Source organism: Capsicum annuum, chromosome 1, assembly GCF_002878395.1.
Source record: "Capsicum annuum cultivar UCD-10X-F1 chromosome 1, UCD10Xv1.1, whole genome shotgun sequence".
NCBI classification, from domain to species: Eukaryota; Viridiplantae; Streptophyta; class Magnoliopsida; order Solanales; family Solanaceae; genus Capsicum; species Capsicum annuum.
The window spans coordinates 120,095,407-120,114,170 of NC_061111.1; positions in this window are offsets into that span (position 1 = coordinate 120,095,407).

An 18,764-nucleotide genomic window follows, 5' to 3' on the forward strand; every position below is an offset into this window, starting at 1 on the left:
TGGGGTTGACTAGGACAAGGGAAAATTACTTAAAATCCCTTGGAGTTAAAACTCAAAACTAACTGAAAATCCTGATTTCTTGCGCTGGTGCGAAGTGGCGCTATCGCGTTGTTTCACTGGAATCGGACAACTGGGAAACTGGTTTGTGGAACGATGTGCCAAGATCATGGACCCTTATTGGAATTTTCCAAATGGAATATTGGCCTACTGCACGACACGCTAAAGGTTAAAATGATGGTGTTTAAAGACTGTAACTTAAAATCGCCATAACTTCTTACCTGATTATCGGATTTAGGCAAATTTTATATCGTTGGAAAGCTAACTGAATTTTCTTTTTAATGGAAATCTGTAAGCTTAAAAAAATAATGAGTGTTTAAAAATTTTATACATGAATGATCATGTATTGGGACTTAGATTATGCTAGGGAAATACGGGGTGTTACAGTCCTGCTTTACATATCTCCAGTGTATCCTACTGTATTTAGGTAATAAATTCCTTCTCTGTTAACTTTATTTCAACTCTATCATTGGACTTGGGGTTGTAAAAAACATTACACACCCAATTCCTTGTGTTTTTGTGATGTACCACTATGTAAGACTTATTACGAATTTGAGTCTACCATTTCTTATTCACTTCATCCAAGTCTCTTAGTCTAGCCGATAAGGACTCAAATTTATTTAAAATTCTCAATGCTACCCTTCTTGAATGATAATAGCAGCTCTATTGATGTTTTTGATGTCATGGCTAAAAATAGAGTGCATGATCGAACGTGTCACACCTTCCAGTACAAGTTAGCCTATCCCTTACCAAGACTCAAATAATTAAATAAATTAGAAGCTGAAGAACAAGAAGAAAAATAAAACAATCCTAAAAGATATATAAAGATTAAATAAGAACTTTAAAGATACATCCCATGTTTGGTTTCTACTAGTACAAACCTCTATACAAAATGATATGAATAAGACCAAACTATCTTAAATTTTTGTTAGAATAAGATAAATAAGGAGAGATATAGTAAGCTTTTAATTATACCAACCATTACCTCGATCACCACAACTCCAAAACTCAAGGAACACAATCAATGATCTACTACCCCCAATACATCCTCAAGGTATAGAAAAAAAAGAAAAAGGAAAGAAAAACAAGGGTTTGTATGAAACATATATACTCAGCATGCATCGTTATTAACCGACCCTAATTCAAAGTGATATTGAGAACCACCATCCCAACTAAAAAATATATTCCCTAAAATAATTCATATCCAATAAATGAACCACTTTATTATAGAAAGATAATCCCACACAACGGTAATAGGATTATAAACATACAGGGTAGGAAATAAATATTGGTAAGTTGACATGAGCCATTTATTATTGGTAGTTAAGGAAATTTATTTATAAATAAGACTCAATAACATAATATAATAGGCGTAATCAAACATGTTTAACCACTAATTTGACAAAAAATAGTGAAGGTGCTTATAAAGTGTATATCATGCTACCAAAAGATTTCACAGAAAAGTCTCTAAGATCAAGACATTGCCATGCACCACATCTGTTAAGATAATTTAATAAAGTGAAATGAATGCTCAATACACAATATCACAAATAAGGTTCAATCACGATAAATACAATACATAGCTTAAACATTCAAACACAATTCAAACCATATCAATGTAATGCACGTGATGCAATGCAATGTATTGATAAATATGGGGCATTTCATACACACCTTCGAAGATCTATCCTTTGTATAGGAACCATGAAGGGTTCATAACTCTTACTTCCAAAATATCAATCCACTATTCTAGCTAATTATCACGGATCAAGGTTTATAACATGTCTCATTCACCTCTCTAGATATTGTTCACATATCAAGGGTATTATAAAGTACCTCATTCAACCTTGCCTATTATTGACCTCGACCAAAGGTCTTATAAAAAAATATTTTCTTTCAGAATTAGTATATCTTAGTGGTATTAATCTCATGAAAATGTATACATGATAAGAGGATATAATGCGCACAACCAATTTGTATGAAGATACAAATCAATTCAATATACGTTCAAATAAGCTCAAAATAAACTTCATACGACAACGTTTCATGATTCAAGGCATCATAGGGCATCACTGGTATAAATAGTCTTGTATGGCATAATTAATATCATTTAAAATCCCTCATTTGAGTATCATCATTCTGATAGGGGCAATTTAATGCCAAAATAAGGCATATGATAACAAGTAAAGCCTCTACTCGACGGTACACTATTAAATATGGAAATTTACAACATAATCAAGGACAACAATATCAATTCAATCCTCAACTCGATCATCACAACCATATGTTCTCTCAAGTAATTAATATGCATATGAGTGAGCCCCTACTTGGCTAAAATAAGATGAAAAACAATTCAAAACATCAATATATCTTGAAACTTACCCAAACCTAGCTTATTCCTTAAAAGAGGTCCATATTTCCCAAAAATGACATCACTAGACTAGCTCATTTAAAGGAAACTACAATAATAAATAACTTTTTTTAATAACAGATACTAAACCCTAATAATTACGTCAGTTGTTACAAGCCTACTAATACTCAAAGTATTTGTTATACCTCAATAATTTCATAAAAGGTAAGACTAAATAATTAGCTCATAATTAGGTAATCACCATTAATTGTAAAAGATTGCTAAGTCATCTACCTACAAGCTACTTTAACGATATTTACAAGTAGCAATACTAACTAAGATGAAAAGACTCTAGAAACAGCAGAGATGCTCTCCATTTCACCTGAGCATGATTCCCATCCATTTCACCTGAGCATGATTCCCACAATAAACGATTCTCAAAAAATAAGAAAACAAACATACAACATGTAAACACTTTAAAGAAAGTCAAGGTATATTTCAACTTTCCTTTTAAGAAGATCCACAAACAAAATATAAACAATGAATAAACCAGAAACTCTACTTCCTGAAATCATTACTAAATGTGTCCAATATAACGAAATATGTCATCTACAAGCCAAAAGGAGTCCATCGATATTCATATCGAGAGATTTTTATTCTTCGTCAAAAATCACTTTGAAAATTATTTCAAAAAATATGAGGGTAAAATAAGGATTTTATTTTAGAAACATGTTTTGCGTATTAATTGGAGTAATTATTTAAAACCTATTAAAAATGGGGTGTAATTGAGCTTGAATTCAAATAAAAACCACTTGTACAATTTACCATGCTTAAACTCAAGTAAAATTTTTAATAGCAAGGATTTGATAAAGAATTTATAAGAAAATCAATCAAAATTTGTGGAATAAAGGTTTAGAATCATATCAACAAAAAAATCTCAAATACCCATATGAAATAGCCAAATTTGAGATCCTAAGCTCCCAAAATGAAGAAAATATGATTCGGGGCCGACAAAAGGGATTTTAAATCTGTCCAGGTCAATGGCCTTCGTGAATGTGGGCCCCTTGGTCATGAATGCAAGGATAACAAACACAAACCTTTGTGAGTATGAGCCTCTAGCTTCTAATGTCTAAAAACCCAAACTAGGGTCTGACAGGGATATGTATCTCATGTCCGCCGAGAACCTGAGATCACCCTATTTCACCTAACGATATAACACAATACTACTCTTATTGAATGAATTCCTGACATATAACAACATAGAATAGGGACAAGCTTAAAGACATTTAAGATATGTCTATAATCAATCAACCTAAAGCTAGCAAAAACATCCGACAGATATAACGGGGACTGAGCTTCCCCTTCTTACCAATCAGTATTACTCCTTTCATGGGAAACACTTTAAGAAAACCCAATCACCAGCACTGAACTCCAACTACATTTGCCTCACATTCGCATAAGACTTTTTATGACTTTGGGTAGCTTTAAGTCTATTCTAAATAACCTTTATCTTCTCCATGGTTTGTGAACCAAATCTAGGCCAAAGAACTTATTTCACAGACTACGAACCACCCAATAGGAGATCTACACATCCACCATATAAGGCCTTAAATGGAGCCATACCAATGCTAGAGTGATAACTGATGTTGTAGGCAAATTTTAAGAGAAACAAATGGTCCTCCCAACTACCACCAAAACAAAGACAAAAGCTCGAAGGATATGTTTAAGGACCCGAATTGTCCTTTCTACTAGCCCATCCTCTTATGGGTGAAAAACAGTACTAAGGGTCACCTTAGTCCCCAAACCTCGCTGAAAAGACCTCCAAAAGTACAATGAGAATTGAATACCTCAATTTGAAATGATAGAGACTAGAGTACCATAAATCTTCACAATCTCCTCAATGAACAACTTGGCATAATCCTCAGACCAAAAACTAGTTTTTACTGGCAAAACGTGAGTAGACTTAGTCATCATAGACACAATAATCCAAAGAGAATCAAACTACTGGTGTGACCGCTAAAGACTAGTAAAAAAATTCATATTAATTATTTCCTATTTCCACACCGATAACTCAATCTTATGAGACAACCCACCGAGCCTAAAGTTCTCTTCTTTCACTTGTTGACACACTATGAACTTAGCCACAAAATTGGCAACTTCCCACTTCATATTGTTCAACAAATAATTCTCACTAAGATCATGATACATTTTTACCAAACAAAGATAAATAATAAAATGCAACTCACGAGCTTTGGCAAAAATTTTAACCCCAAAACCCATCAACATCGGGAACATATAATATCCCTCAGTACCTCAAGATACCATTACAACCAATGTCTAAAATCATCACTCTCTGTGTACATACATCATTCTTGATTTTCCTTAGCACCAAGAGATGAATTTTCCACCTTAACTACAACAACTTTCTAGGGATTCTCCATGATCCCTTTATCGAATTAACATGACCCAAATAAGTCACAACATTTAACCAGAAGTCACACTTAGCGAACTTAGCATTCAAATGCTGATCCTTTAGGCTCTGCAACATAAAACAAAGTTAATCGACATAAGCAGCCTCACCATTGGAATTCAAAAAAATATCATCAAAAAAGACAATGACAAACAACTCAAAAAACTAACGAAAAACCCGATTCATAAGATCCATAAAAAGTTTTTAGGGAATTATTCAATCCAAAAGATATCACCAAGAACTCAAAATGATCATACCGGTTTCAGAAAATAGTATTAGGGATATTAGCCTCCCTAATCTTCAAATGATGGTACCCAGACGGAAGATTAATCTTATAAAAGTACTTAGCACCCTAAAGTTGATTAAAGAGATCATAAATCCTCTAAAATGGATACTTATTCTTCACAGTTTCTTTATTAAAATTGCAGTAATCAATATACATTCAAAGGGAAAACTCCTTCTTATGCAAGAAGAGCATGAGAGCACCCCACAAAAACATACTAGGACAGAGTAAACCCTTATCTAGAAAGTCTTTCAACTTCTCCTTGAGTTCCTTCAACTCAGACAGAGCCATTCTTTACAGAGGGATAGAAATAGAACGAGTTTCCAAAAAAAGATCAATCCTAAAATCAATTTCCCTATCGGGAGGAATACCAGGAAGATCATCAAGGAACACCTCGGGAAATACATAGACCATAGGGATAGTCTACAAAGAAGGACCTTCAAATACAGAATCTTTAAAATACTCTAAGTGATAGATGCACCCTTTAGAAACCAATTTTTGGGATCTAAGATTTAAAATCACCTTTCCTAAGGTAATCGTGAACTACTATCCATTCATCACAAGCTCATTTGGGAAATGGAAACTGGACCTAATGGTCCGACATTCCAGAGACGCATAACATTAATGTAACTAATCAATCCCCAAAATCATATCAAAGTCTAGCTTGTCGAACTCTATTAGATCCACCAAGCTCTTCCTACCATGGACTAACATCACATAACCCTTATAGACTTTCAGGCCATAATAGAGTCACCCACATAGGTAGTCACCTCACTTCTTTGCAAAAAACATGATGTACCTAACCATAAAATCTACAATGAGGATATGATGGATCTGACTAAACCCCACTACCTGTGACAAGATTCCTGGTGCTCTAAAGCCACTATCAGAATAAGAACAGAGATAAACTAATGGCTTAAGATGAGGAGCATTAGCCGTAAAGTAGGAACCAAAATTGCCCCACTTTTTCTTAAAAATCTTTCCATTATCTCTACCATTATATTGCTGACCTATATCCTGATTCGAATTTGAAAACTTCTTATTTTGCCTTCTACTCATCTCTACGTACTTTTTTTACTTTTCTTTAACTTGTTGTACGTACACCACAAGCCTAGAGATGTCCATATCACTGTTGAACAAGGCAACCTTGCTTTATAATATCAACTCATGGGATCGCCAAAAAGCAAACTTCCTCAATCTATCCCTCATATTATATACTAATTCAAGAGTATACCAATTTCACTAATGGAATTTAAAGGCATACTTCTTAATTGACATCCTTCCTTGCTTCTTATTTACAAACTCCTCTACATTTGTCTCCCTCAACTCTTGAGGAAAGAAAGAGGTCCTGTTAGTACTAGAGAAATCATCCCACAAAGCTGACTTAGCATCATTACCCCTAGACTAGTCCTCTTCCTTATAAAAATGATATACCACGTCCTTCAACTAGTACACAAGGAACTCCATGTACTCCACCTTAGTAGCATGCATCACAGAAAAAATCTCTTCCTTCTTAAAAATAAAATTTTAAGGATCTTTCACAACTTTAGAACTAGTGAAAGTAAGAGGACTCAATCTAATAAATTGGCTAACTCTAGTGGCCTCGGTGGATGAAGAAATAGAAGAAACCTTCTTAGTTTAAGAGGCCACAAAATGGCAAAACAAATGAATCAACTGGCGAAACTCAACATTAGACATAGCAGCTCATCATTCCTGAGAAGAAAGATGGAGAACTAGTGGAGCTCTATAAGGGAAATCAAAAGCAGCAACCCTAGACCGGGTCTGAACTCTTGAAGTAGGATAAGCTCTAATCACATTATCCTCAGACGGATAAAAGATTTCACACGGATATCATATCTTTTTAGAGGCATGATATGAAATTCGAACAAATAAGAATTTGAGAGATTTAAGACTTTAGACTCTATAGCTTGAGGTAGAGCAACATTAAAGGTAAATATTCCAAAATGCCTCATAGCCTCTACCGTATAACTATTGCATTCTACAAATCCATAAAAGAGTATATACTTGACCCGACTTTAAGGATACCCAATGACACAAAACGTAGGCTCTAATACCATTTTTGTCATGACCCAATCAAGGGCCTAGCCGTGATGGGTATCTCAAGTCTGTCGGGGACCAGAGATCACTCCTTACACCAAACCATCAAACACAATACCACCCTTGTCGAATGAATTCTTAACATAGATTATGATAGTATAAGGACAATCTTAATGATCTTTAAAACATTTATATAGAATGTCAACCTAAAGGTGACAAAAACATCCTACCGACATAACTTAAGTCCATAGTAATTGAACAAAGCCTTCTAAACAAAATAGAATATCAATAGAGTGTCGGGATATGCATACAACTATAGCCAATACAAAACTAAATAGTCTGAAACGTAAAAGACCAAATCATAAAATATAGAATTCTGAAGTATGAAAGCTCAACACTTTAATGTCAACTCATGAACTGATCCCAAACCTCAGACAATGAGTAAGAGAAGTAGAAGTATGACCAATTCCTTCATCGAGTGGGGCTATAACATTTGAAGACGGTTAGTCCGATAAACCCTATCATGCAACTGAGGGATAAGGATAACATAAGGCCATAATCTATAGTTTCTAATCTTTCAAAATACAATGAACATAATTAAATACATATACATATAAATATAAATCACATGCCCAGATTGGGAACAAGGCTTAACATGTACTTTAAAACTTTAGTTTGCATTATGTATCTCAACCGTCATATAATAGTACCCTCGGACTATATCGACCCCAACTCTCACCCCATGGTAAGTCCCTAGTACATGTAGCCAGATGAACCGTTGAAAGATCATATATATACACAGGGGTTTGAACCCTCCAATCATACACTAAGGTAACTTAAGCACCTAATCATGAAATCTGATATAGGAGACTTGAGCTCTCCAATCATAATAATAACAATATGGTGGACTCCAACCCTCAATCCATAACGACACCCGTACGAGCTAGTGTTATTTCAAATATCGATCACTCAGACCTCAACTTTCATAACTCAACTACACAACCATCTTTAAAGTAGAATTAAAAATATTTATCATAGATTCCTATCCAATGAACCATATTACACATTAAGAAATATATTGTTGGTATCGACATACGAACTACATTTGCAAGGTAATAACAACATTCCAAAACAATTAGACCACTTAAGGGAAATCATAACTCCCTTGGTTCAATTATGCAATAGATTATTAAAACACAAATTCATAAGCATCAATACAACATCATAATGTAATAGTTAGAGAATAGTTTAGTTCCTACTTTTCTCATAACTAAAAACCTTTTTAACAATATGGGGTTGGGGGAATAATCAATTTAAAAGTCACAAGTTTTGGAAAAATCATAATTCCCTAGTTCATTCACCATCCCCATGCACCCACATATTCATAACCCTATTTAAAGAAAGAATAATCATAAATAAGCCATGGGAAAATATTTTTTAACAACAAGCATTAAAAACCCCCAACCTTTATTTGAAATTAATATCCATATCCCATGAACAACAATAAAAAAAGCATATGCATTTAAAAAATTACTAATGAATGAAGAGTAACATGCCAGAAATACAAATTTTCACGGAAAGCTTCCAACCCTTGAGCCTTTAAATGACCTACTTTTTTGGAAACCCAAAGTATGGATTATTAAGAGAATTTGAAAGTTCTTTTGAAAGTGTTTGACTAAGTTAACAATGCAAATAGGGTTCCCAGCAGGGTTTTTGGTCGTGGGTTACAATTGGGTAGAGGGGAAATGTCCAAAGTTCCTTTAATAAAAAGACTAAAATTTAGTCGGCAGTGACTATGGGTCACTATACGACTTGTATTGACTCATTACAACCTATCACAAAGATTCATAGCAAAAGCAGAATGTCATGATCCAAACCAAGATCTGGCCATGATAGGTATCTCATTCTAATGGGTACTAGAGACCAGTCCTTGAACCTAATGAACTAATACAATATCACCTCTGTCGTGTAAATTTTTAACATAAATACGATAAAATAAAGGTAAGCTTAAAGATAATTAAAGCATGTATGTAGTTTGTCGATCGAAAATTGACCAAAAACATCCGACTAAGATAACACAAGTCTACAGTAATCTAACAAAGTCTCTACCAAAACTTAATATCAATAAAGCATTAATATATACCCCCGACTATAGAGAAAAACAAGTCTAAAAAGTCTGAGACATAAGGAACCAATAACATGAAATGTAGATTTTGATGTATGGAAGTTCACCCCTTTAATATCAACTCATTAGCTGATCCCAAATCCCAATCACTTAGAAGGAGATGTAGAAGTATGACTAAATTTTTCATCGCATTAGGATACAACATCCAAAGATGGTTAGCGAGATGTAAGGTAGCATGTAACTCAGGGATAAGGATAACAAAATGCCATTATCAATAGTTCAAATTCATTTAAATCCAATGCGCATAATAAAATGCATATATATATATATATCAGACGTCAAGATAGGGATCAAGGCTTAATATGCACTCTAAAACTATAACATAGGTTGTTAAGGTCAATCTTTATATAATAGTACTCAAGGGCTATATGAGCCCCAAATCTCAGCCCTTATTGGGCCCATGTTTGTGTAGCTATAAAAATCAGAGAAACAACCTATATATATATGCATGGGTGACTCAAACCCTCAAACCATCTACAAAGGTGACTTAAGGACTCGATAATGATATATGATATGAGGGACTCAAATACTCCAATCATAATAATAAGAATAAGGTGCACTTGAACCACCTAGTCATAATCAAGGGGACTCAAACCCTTAATCCATAACAACCTATACACCGTCTATGATATGACATCTACTATGAAAACATCAGAATATGATGTAAACCAGGCTAAGGAAGCAAAACACAAACAAATGCAAGAAAGTAAGATAGATAACTTGACATAAGAGACTTGAAGTAATAAGAACCAAAACGTGTATCAAAAGTTAAGACCTAAAATACTCATAATAACAAACATCAAGATCTTATGTGATCCCAAGAGGGAAATCAATTCCCCATAAGAACACCTATTTCTAAGCCAAAGTTTAATAACTGTTAACCCACACTTGCCCTAGTTACACCCTCACAAGAGAGAAAAGTGTTTTAATATTCATTCTATATCAATAATCAACTAATCAAATAAACCTAATAAGAGACTATTTATTGTCTAGCACAAAATAAAGTGACCAAAATGCCCGTAATAAGATGGGCTGCCTTGGATTGTTTGGAGTGTTAAGAATCTTCTTCACACTTTAATCCCTAAAATACCCTTAATGAAGATGGACACTCCAAATCAATGGATTCTTCAAGATTCACAATGTCCAATACCTTATAGCTTTGGGGTAGGTATCAAGGAAAGCCCCCAAGCAACCTTCTATAAAAGGCATTACTGACTTGAGTGCCCAAAATGGTCTCCCCATGCGTGATCTCTTCCCATCAACATGACCAAAGCTTTAGTCTTTTTGTGTTGGCCTCAAATGGCATCCTCAAAAGCTATGATGGTCATTTGACTAATACTATCCCCCCTTCTTGAAAAGGATTTTATCTCGAATCCATACCTTGAAAAAACTAAGAAAGGAAAAACAAGCACAACATCATCATGGAGTAAGGGTTAGGGTTAGTACAACAAATAACATCATCATTCCAAAGTGGTACACACTTGAAATATAACCATGAATCCTTTGTTTTTAGTCATGAGAAACTTTTAAAAATATCACAAAGGAGTGGCTATGACAATCACCAAGAGATAATGAAACTACAAAGGTCATTAGGCATCAACAATCTCCAAAGGTAAAAATACCTTCCTCATAGGATCCATAAGACATAATTGTTTCTTTATCTCTTTAGTAGACCACACTAAGAATGGTGGCACCAATGGTTCACACATCAACAATGGTCTCATGGGGTCAGTGGCACAAATGATCCTTGTAGCATGATTACTCATTCAAGAGACTTCCAACATCCAAATAAGGCAAGTCCAAGACTATCATGGATAGCATCATAAGCAAAGACGTAGTTCAGAAAGGAATTGAACATGTAAGTCTCTTCCAAGTTCCTATTAACAAAAGGGATGCCATCAGCCCGAAGAGTTTTAGAGCATAATGCACTCAAGGATAGAGTTAAATCCTTTAGCCATACCTCATATTAGAAACTAACCCTTAAACAAGGGAAGAACAACACAGCTCAATAACAACAATAGATGAATAAGGTTGTTGAGCCAAGTAATTGCTTCAAAAGTGTGGACAAGGAACACCTAGTTGTAGGACTTGTCTACAAAAACTCTTTATTACCCACTCACATAGGTACTAGAATTTTACCTAGTATAACATTTCTTTTATGAATGATCAAGAATATATCCTCCAAAGGAGGATTGAATAAGAGTTCCTTATAAAAATATGCTTGATAATCAAATGGAGTTTATGGGTAAGAATTTTAACTTTGGGAAAAGAGATGAAGAGATGACTCAAGGGGGAAGATATGAAAAAATCCCTCATGTAGAGATTGCTAGATATCAGGCTAGCATGGTTTCTAGTGTCGGTCACTCGGACAACCACTTTCACGACTCATCTACACAACCTTATTTTAAAGGCCAATGAAAAACATTTGTCACGTATTCCCATTCATTGAACAAGATTTCACATTAAGGAATACATTTTTGGTATCATATTACCAACTACACTTGCAAGGACACAACAATGTGCCAAAACAATTACATCACTTGGTGGAATTCACAACCTCCTTAGTTCAATTACGCAATAGCTTGTGAAAACACAAATCCATAAGGTTCAATTAAACATCACAATGCAATAGTTCAACAAGATTTTAATTCACACATTTTTCATAACAAGAAATGTGTTTCACAATATAGGGTTGGGATCCTATCCACTTCAAAAGTCACACGTTGGGGGAATATCACACTTACCTAGTTCATTCACCATACCCATGTGCATATAAGTTTAAAATCATATTTAAAGCATGATTTATTATGTATATAAACCATGGGAAAAAATTGTTCAACAACAAGCATTCATCCCTAACCCTTTTTTGAAACCATGATAATTATCTGATGGACAATACTTTAAATCATATGCTTTTAAAAATATTAATAATAAGGGAACAGTGACATGCCAGAAATACCAAGGTTCCCAAAATGAATTTAAGTCTTGAGCCCTTGGATGACATACTTCATGGAAACCCTAAGTATGGCTGCTTTGGCGAATTTGAGAGTGTTTCTAAAACATTCTGAGTAAGTTAACAGTGATAATAAGGTTCACAATGAGTCTTAAGGTTGTGGGTTACAATTGGGGTAGAGAGGAAATGGCTAAAATGCCCTTAATGAAAAGAATGAAATATGGTCGTCAGTGACTACGGGTAACTATACGACCCATATAGACTCATTTCAACTTATCACAAGGGGTCATAGCTAAGACAGAACCCCCAACGCTCCACACTATACTTGTTAAGGTTCATACTACCGATGTTGACATGACACAATGACTCGTAACCACTTCTTGTTCTCAACACAACAACAATTTGGGATCACAAATGGTACATTCTACGATTGCGACATAATGACTCGTCATGAGTCCTTAAAACTCGTGGCCATATGTAGTAGTGAAGACAGTGTCTTAGACCAGACTAACTGGACACCTTAGCACTTGGTCCTTACGACCCGTAAGAAGTGTTGATGTCTAGTCGAGAGCCACTCAAACTCAGAACAGAATACTAAGCCACTTGTTCTGATTAATTTACAACTGAGTCCCTATGACACATCAAAGCTCCCTACAACTTATATCAGGAGTTGCTTCCTGGGAAGAAAGCTCAGAACATAAAAGAATTTTTAAGGACAAAAAACTGGAGGCGTTACATACTCCCGCTACACGATTTGACTCCAAACACAAGCACTCTTACCTTTAAGACAGAAAACAAAGATACCAAGGAATTTACAAATTTACTTTAACAAAGATAGAAAATAAAATGGTAAGGAACACACATACCTCAAGAACAATTATTAGGAATGGGGAACAAGAATAGATATTTGGACTTCATGTCCTCCTCGGCTTCCCAAGTAGCTTCCTTAACCTTTTGGTTTTGCCAAAGAACCTTAACCTAAGCCACTTTCTTTGTTTGAAATTACCAGACTTGCCAATCTAAAATCTCAATCGAGAATTCCTCGTAGGACCAGAAATCTGAAATATCCACATCCTCAAAAGGAAAAACCATTGAAGGATCACCCTCGTAGTTTCTCATTATCAAAACATGAGACAGTGGGTGAATGAAGTTCAAACTTGAGGGCACCTCTATTTTTTATGCAACATTAAAAACCCTCTTCACGGAAAAGTAAGAACCGTTATAACAGGATTGAGCTTCCCCTTCTTACCAAACTACAACCGTCCCTTCATAAGAGATACTTTTAAGAAAACTAATCACCAACACTTAACTCCAAATCCCTTAGCCTTATATCCGATTAGGACTTTCGGAGACTTTGGGCAGCCTTATGATTATCCTAAATCACCTTTACCTTCTCAATAGCCTGGTGAACTAAATCAAGGTCAAAAAGTTATTTTTGCCAACTTAAAACTACCTATTAGAAGATCTACACCTCCTAACATATAAGGCCTCAAACGGAGCCATACCAATTCTAGAGTGATAACTATTGTTGTAAGTAATTTCTACGAGAGGGAAGTGGTCAACCCAACTATAACAAAAATCAAACACACAAGACCGAAGTATATCTTCCAACACCTGAATTCTACTTTCCTCTTGTCCATCCGTCTGCAAGTGGAAAGCAGTACTAAGGGTCACCTTAGTCTCCAAACCTCATTTGAAAGACTTCCAAAAGTGTGATGAGAATTGAGTACCCTCATCAGATATGATGGAGATTGGATTACAATTAAACTTCATGATATCCTCAATGAATAACTTAGCATTGTCCCTAGAAGAGAATTTAGTCCTCACTGGCTATCAGTGAGCGGACTTAGTCATCCAATCCATGATGACAAAAATCAAATCAAACTGCTTATGAAACACTGAAAGATCGATAAAAAAATCCATATTGATCACTTCCCATTTCCATACTGGAAAATCAATCTCTTGAGACACTCCACCAGGTCCCAAGTGATCAACCATCACTTGCTGACACACCATGCACTTAGCCACAAAATTGTTCATATCCTTCTTCATGTTATTCCACCAATAAATATCCTTATGGTCATGATACATTATTGTCTAACCAGGATGAATAGTATAACACAACTCATCCACATTAGGAACATAAAGTCATCCTTAGTACCTTAAGAGACCTTCACCACTGATCTAAAAAATCATCATATTTTTCCTACCCATATCATTCTTGATTAACATCAAGATAGGATCCAACATCTATTTCTACATCACTTCAATACCAAGAGATGACCTTGCCACCTTTTGAATGACCACACAACCATCCTTAGAATCTAAGAGACGAACTCCAAGATTAGACAAATGATGAATATCCGTCACCAAATCCCCCTTATCCTCATCCACATGAGACAATCTTCCCATGAACAACCTTCAAAGAGCATGAGCAACCATATCAGATTTACATGGATGATAGTGGAGACTCATGTCATTATCTTTTAAAATTTTAAGAAATCTTTTTTGCCTAAGATTTAATTCCTTCGGAGTGAACAAGATTATAGACTCTTAAGATCTTAATAAATATCAACATGCACTCCATACAAATAATGTTGTCAGATTTTTAATGCAAACTCCAGAGCTAGCAATTCCAATTCATGAGTCGGATAATTCTTCTCATGAACCTTTAACTATCTAGAATCAAAAGCAACTGCCTTGTCATGTCAACATAAAGCCCAATCCCATGTAGAACACATCACATCAAATTAAAAAACCATCAGTGCCTTCGAGAAGTGTCAAGACTGAAGTCGAAGTAAACTTATTCTTTAGCTTCTCAAAACTACCTTCATAAGAATTAGACCATAAGAAATTCACCTTCTTCTGAGTCTATTTAGTCAATAGAGCACTTATCAAAGAGAAATATTCCATAAACCTTCTGATTAAACTACTAAACCCAAGAAGCTCTGAATATTGGTTGGAGTCATAGGCCAATGCCACTTCTTCACATCCACAACTTTTATTGGATCCGCCATAATCCTTTCACTAAAACTAACCTGACCTAGATAAGTCAGAACACTAAATAAAAACTCATACTTAGAGAACTTAACATAAAAACATTGATCCTTTAAAGTTTGTAACACAAGTCGGAGATGATCGACATGATCCACCTCACTCTTGAAATACACCAAAATATCATCAATGAAGACTATGATAAACAAGTTAAGGAAATTATGGTAAACTCAATTCATAAGGTCCATAAATGCTGTTGGGGAATTGATCAAACGAAAAGACATCACCAGAAACTCAAAATGATCGTATAAGGTTTGGAAAGCAGTCTTAGGGATATTTGCCTCCGTAATCTTCAACTAATGGTACCCAGACCAAAGATAAATCTTATTAAAGAACTTGGCACCCTGAAGCTGATCAAAGAGATCATAAATTCTTAAAAGTGGATACTTATTATTCATGGTCACCTTACTTAATTGGAGATAATCAATACACTTTTGAAGGAAATTGTCATTCTTATGCAGGAAGAGCATGGGAGCATCCCAAGGAGCCATACTAGGATAGATAAAACCCTTATCCGAAGGTCTTTTAACTACTCATTGAGTTCTTTCATCTCAATTAGATCCATTCTTTAAAGAGAAATAAAAATAGGATAAGTGTCCAGAAGAATATCAATCTCAAATCAATTTCCTTATCGGAAGGAATACCGGAAGATCATCAGGGAACACCTCAAGAAATTCAAATACCACAGGGATAATTTATAAAAAAGGACCTACGAATATAGAATCCTTAACATTCACAAAGTGATAGAGGCACCCCTTTGAAACCAATTTTTGGGCTCTTAGATACAAAATGAACCTTTCCATAGGTAATAGGGAAATACCTTCCCTTTCAATCATTAGTTCATTTGGTAAATAGAAACTAACCATATAGGTCCAATAATCTTGAGATACATAACACGAATGCCACCACTCTATCCACAAAATCACATTAAAGTCTACCATGTCAACCTCTATTAGATCCATCAAGGTCTTCCTACTATGGATCGATATCAGACAACCCCTATAGACCATTCTATCCATAATGGATTCACCCATTAAGGCAGGCATAGAAAAAGGATCTAGGATACACTCAGGATCAAAACCAAAATAAACAGCCACATATAGGGTTATATAAGAGAGTAGACTTAGAATGAAGTAGACAATAACATGATAATAAAATAGTTTGAATGTATCAGCATCAAGATCAAGGGATGCTTCAAAATCCTGGAGGCTGGCAAGAGCACACAGACAGTCCAGACCTCTGCCACAGCCACAGAAAGAAGTAGCACCCTTTCATGTTAGAGCAGATGAAGTAGCAACATAAATCTTATTATCTCCTAAAATAAACTTTAAAAGGACAATTCCTCTATAGATTACCAATCTAAAAACATTTAAATCCCTTATTCCTTCCTTCTTTGAAAAAAACACCATGAACTTGACCATAACATCTAAAAGGAGAATATGCTATAGTTGATTGATCCCCACTAGAGTGTGAATGGGCTTTGTGTGCTCTTAACCTACTATAATATTTATAACAGCAACCTCTTGATGGCTTAAGATAAGGAGCACTAGCTGTAGAGTAAGAACAAGAATTGTTCCAGTTCTTTTTAGACCTCTTTCCACTATCTCTACCACTATGTTGCAAACCTCTACTCTAATCAGAGTAGTATAACTTCGTACTCCACCTTTCACTCATCTCTGCTTGCTTTATTATCTCTTCTTCACTTTCTTGCATATACACCACAAGCCAAGAAATTTCCTTATCCTCGTTCAATAAAGTAGCCTTGCTCTCACAGATCAACTCATGGGACAATCCAGATGTAAACTTTCTCATTCTATCCCTCATGGTAGATACCAAATCATGAGCATATACTGTCCAACTCTAGTGGTCTAAGAGGATAGAGCAACTAGAACAAACCGGTAAATCTGAGAGGCCACCAACTGGGTAAGTAATTAAATCGACTAGCAAAACTTGTATTACAAACATCAGCTCGAGGTGCCTAAGAAGGGAGATGTCAAACTGGTGGATCTCCATCAGGGCAATAAAAAGCAGTAACCCTAGACGGGGTCTCAACTCCTGGAGTAGATGAGATCCATCTATATTATCTTCAGACAGGACAGAAAAGTTCCTGCAGATATCAGATTTTCTTAGATGCATAATCAAAAAGGAAAATAAATAGGACTTAGAGAGATTTAAGACCTTAGACTCTATATCTCAAAATCAAATAACAAGAAAGGGAAACATTACTGAATACCTCATAGCTTTTCTCTTAAAAGTGTGGTGTACTACACACCCATAAGAAAGACTCTTCTTGAAGCTTCTTTGTTTGAAATCCAATGGCACAAAACCTAGGCTCTGTTAATTTTTCTCATGACCCAAACTTAGGCTTGGCCATGATAAGTATCTTAAATTTGATGAGGATCAGAGATCATCCCCTTGAACCTAACCAACAAACAAACTATTACCCCTATTGAAAAAATTCCGAACATATAAGAAAATAACATGAAGGTAAGATAAAAGCTAATTAAAACATATCTATTGTTTGTCGACCAAAAATTATCCAAAAAATCAAACCAACATAACCTAAGTCCACAGTAATCCAACAATACCTCTACCAAAACTAAATATCAATAAAGTGTTAGGACATGCCCCCGACTATAGTAAAAACAAGTCTAAACAATCTGAGACATATGAAACCAAAAAAGGGAAACATAGACTTTTGATGTGTGGAAGATCACAACTTCAATTTCAACTCGCGAGCCAATCCCCAATCCTAATCACTAATCAGGAGAAATAAAGGTATGGATAGATCATGCATCACATAGGGATAAGGATAACATAATGCCATGATTAACAGTTCAAGAGCAATCAAATCCAAAGCAAATAATCAAATGTACATAGTTATACATCATACGCCGAGGTTATGAACAAAGTTTAAAAATTACTTTAAAACTTTAACTTGGATAGTGTAGCTTAATCATTATATAATAGTACCCATGGGATATATGGACCCCAGCTCTTACCCCCTGGTCGGGCCAAGTATATGTAGCTGCAGGAATCAGAGAAAGCTCATATGTATAAGCACTGGGGATTCAAACCCTCTAACCATATACTACGATAACTTAAGAACCTAATCATGTAATGTGATATGGGGTCTCAAACCCTCCTATCATCATAACAATAATTAGGTAGACTGAAAGAACTTGGTCACAATCAAAGGGGCTCAAACCCTCAAGCCATAATGACCCCCGCACCAGTTAGGGCAATTTCTAGTGTCAGTCTCTCGTACCTAAACCTTTGTGACTTAACTACTCAACCTCTTTTAAATCCAAAATAAAAATGTTTATCACTATTCCCATTCATTGAACAAGATTT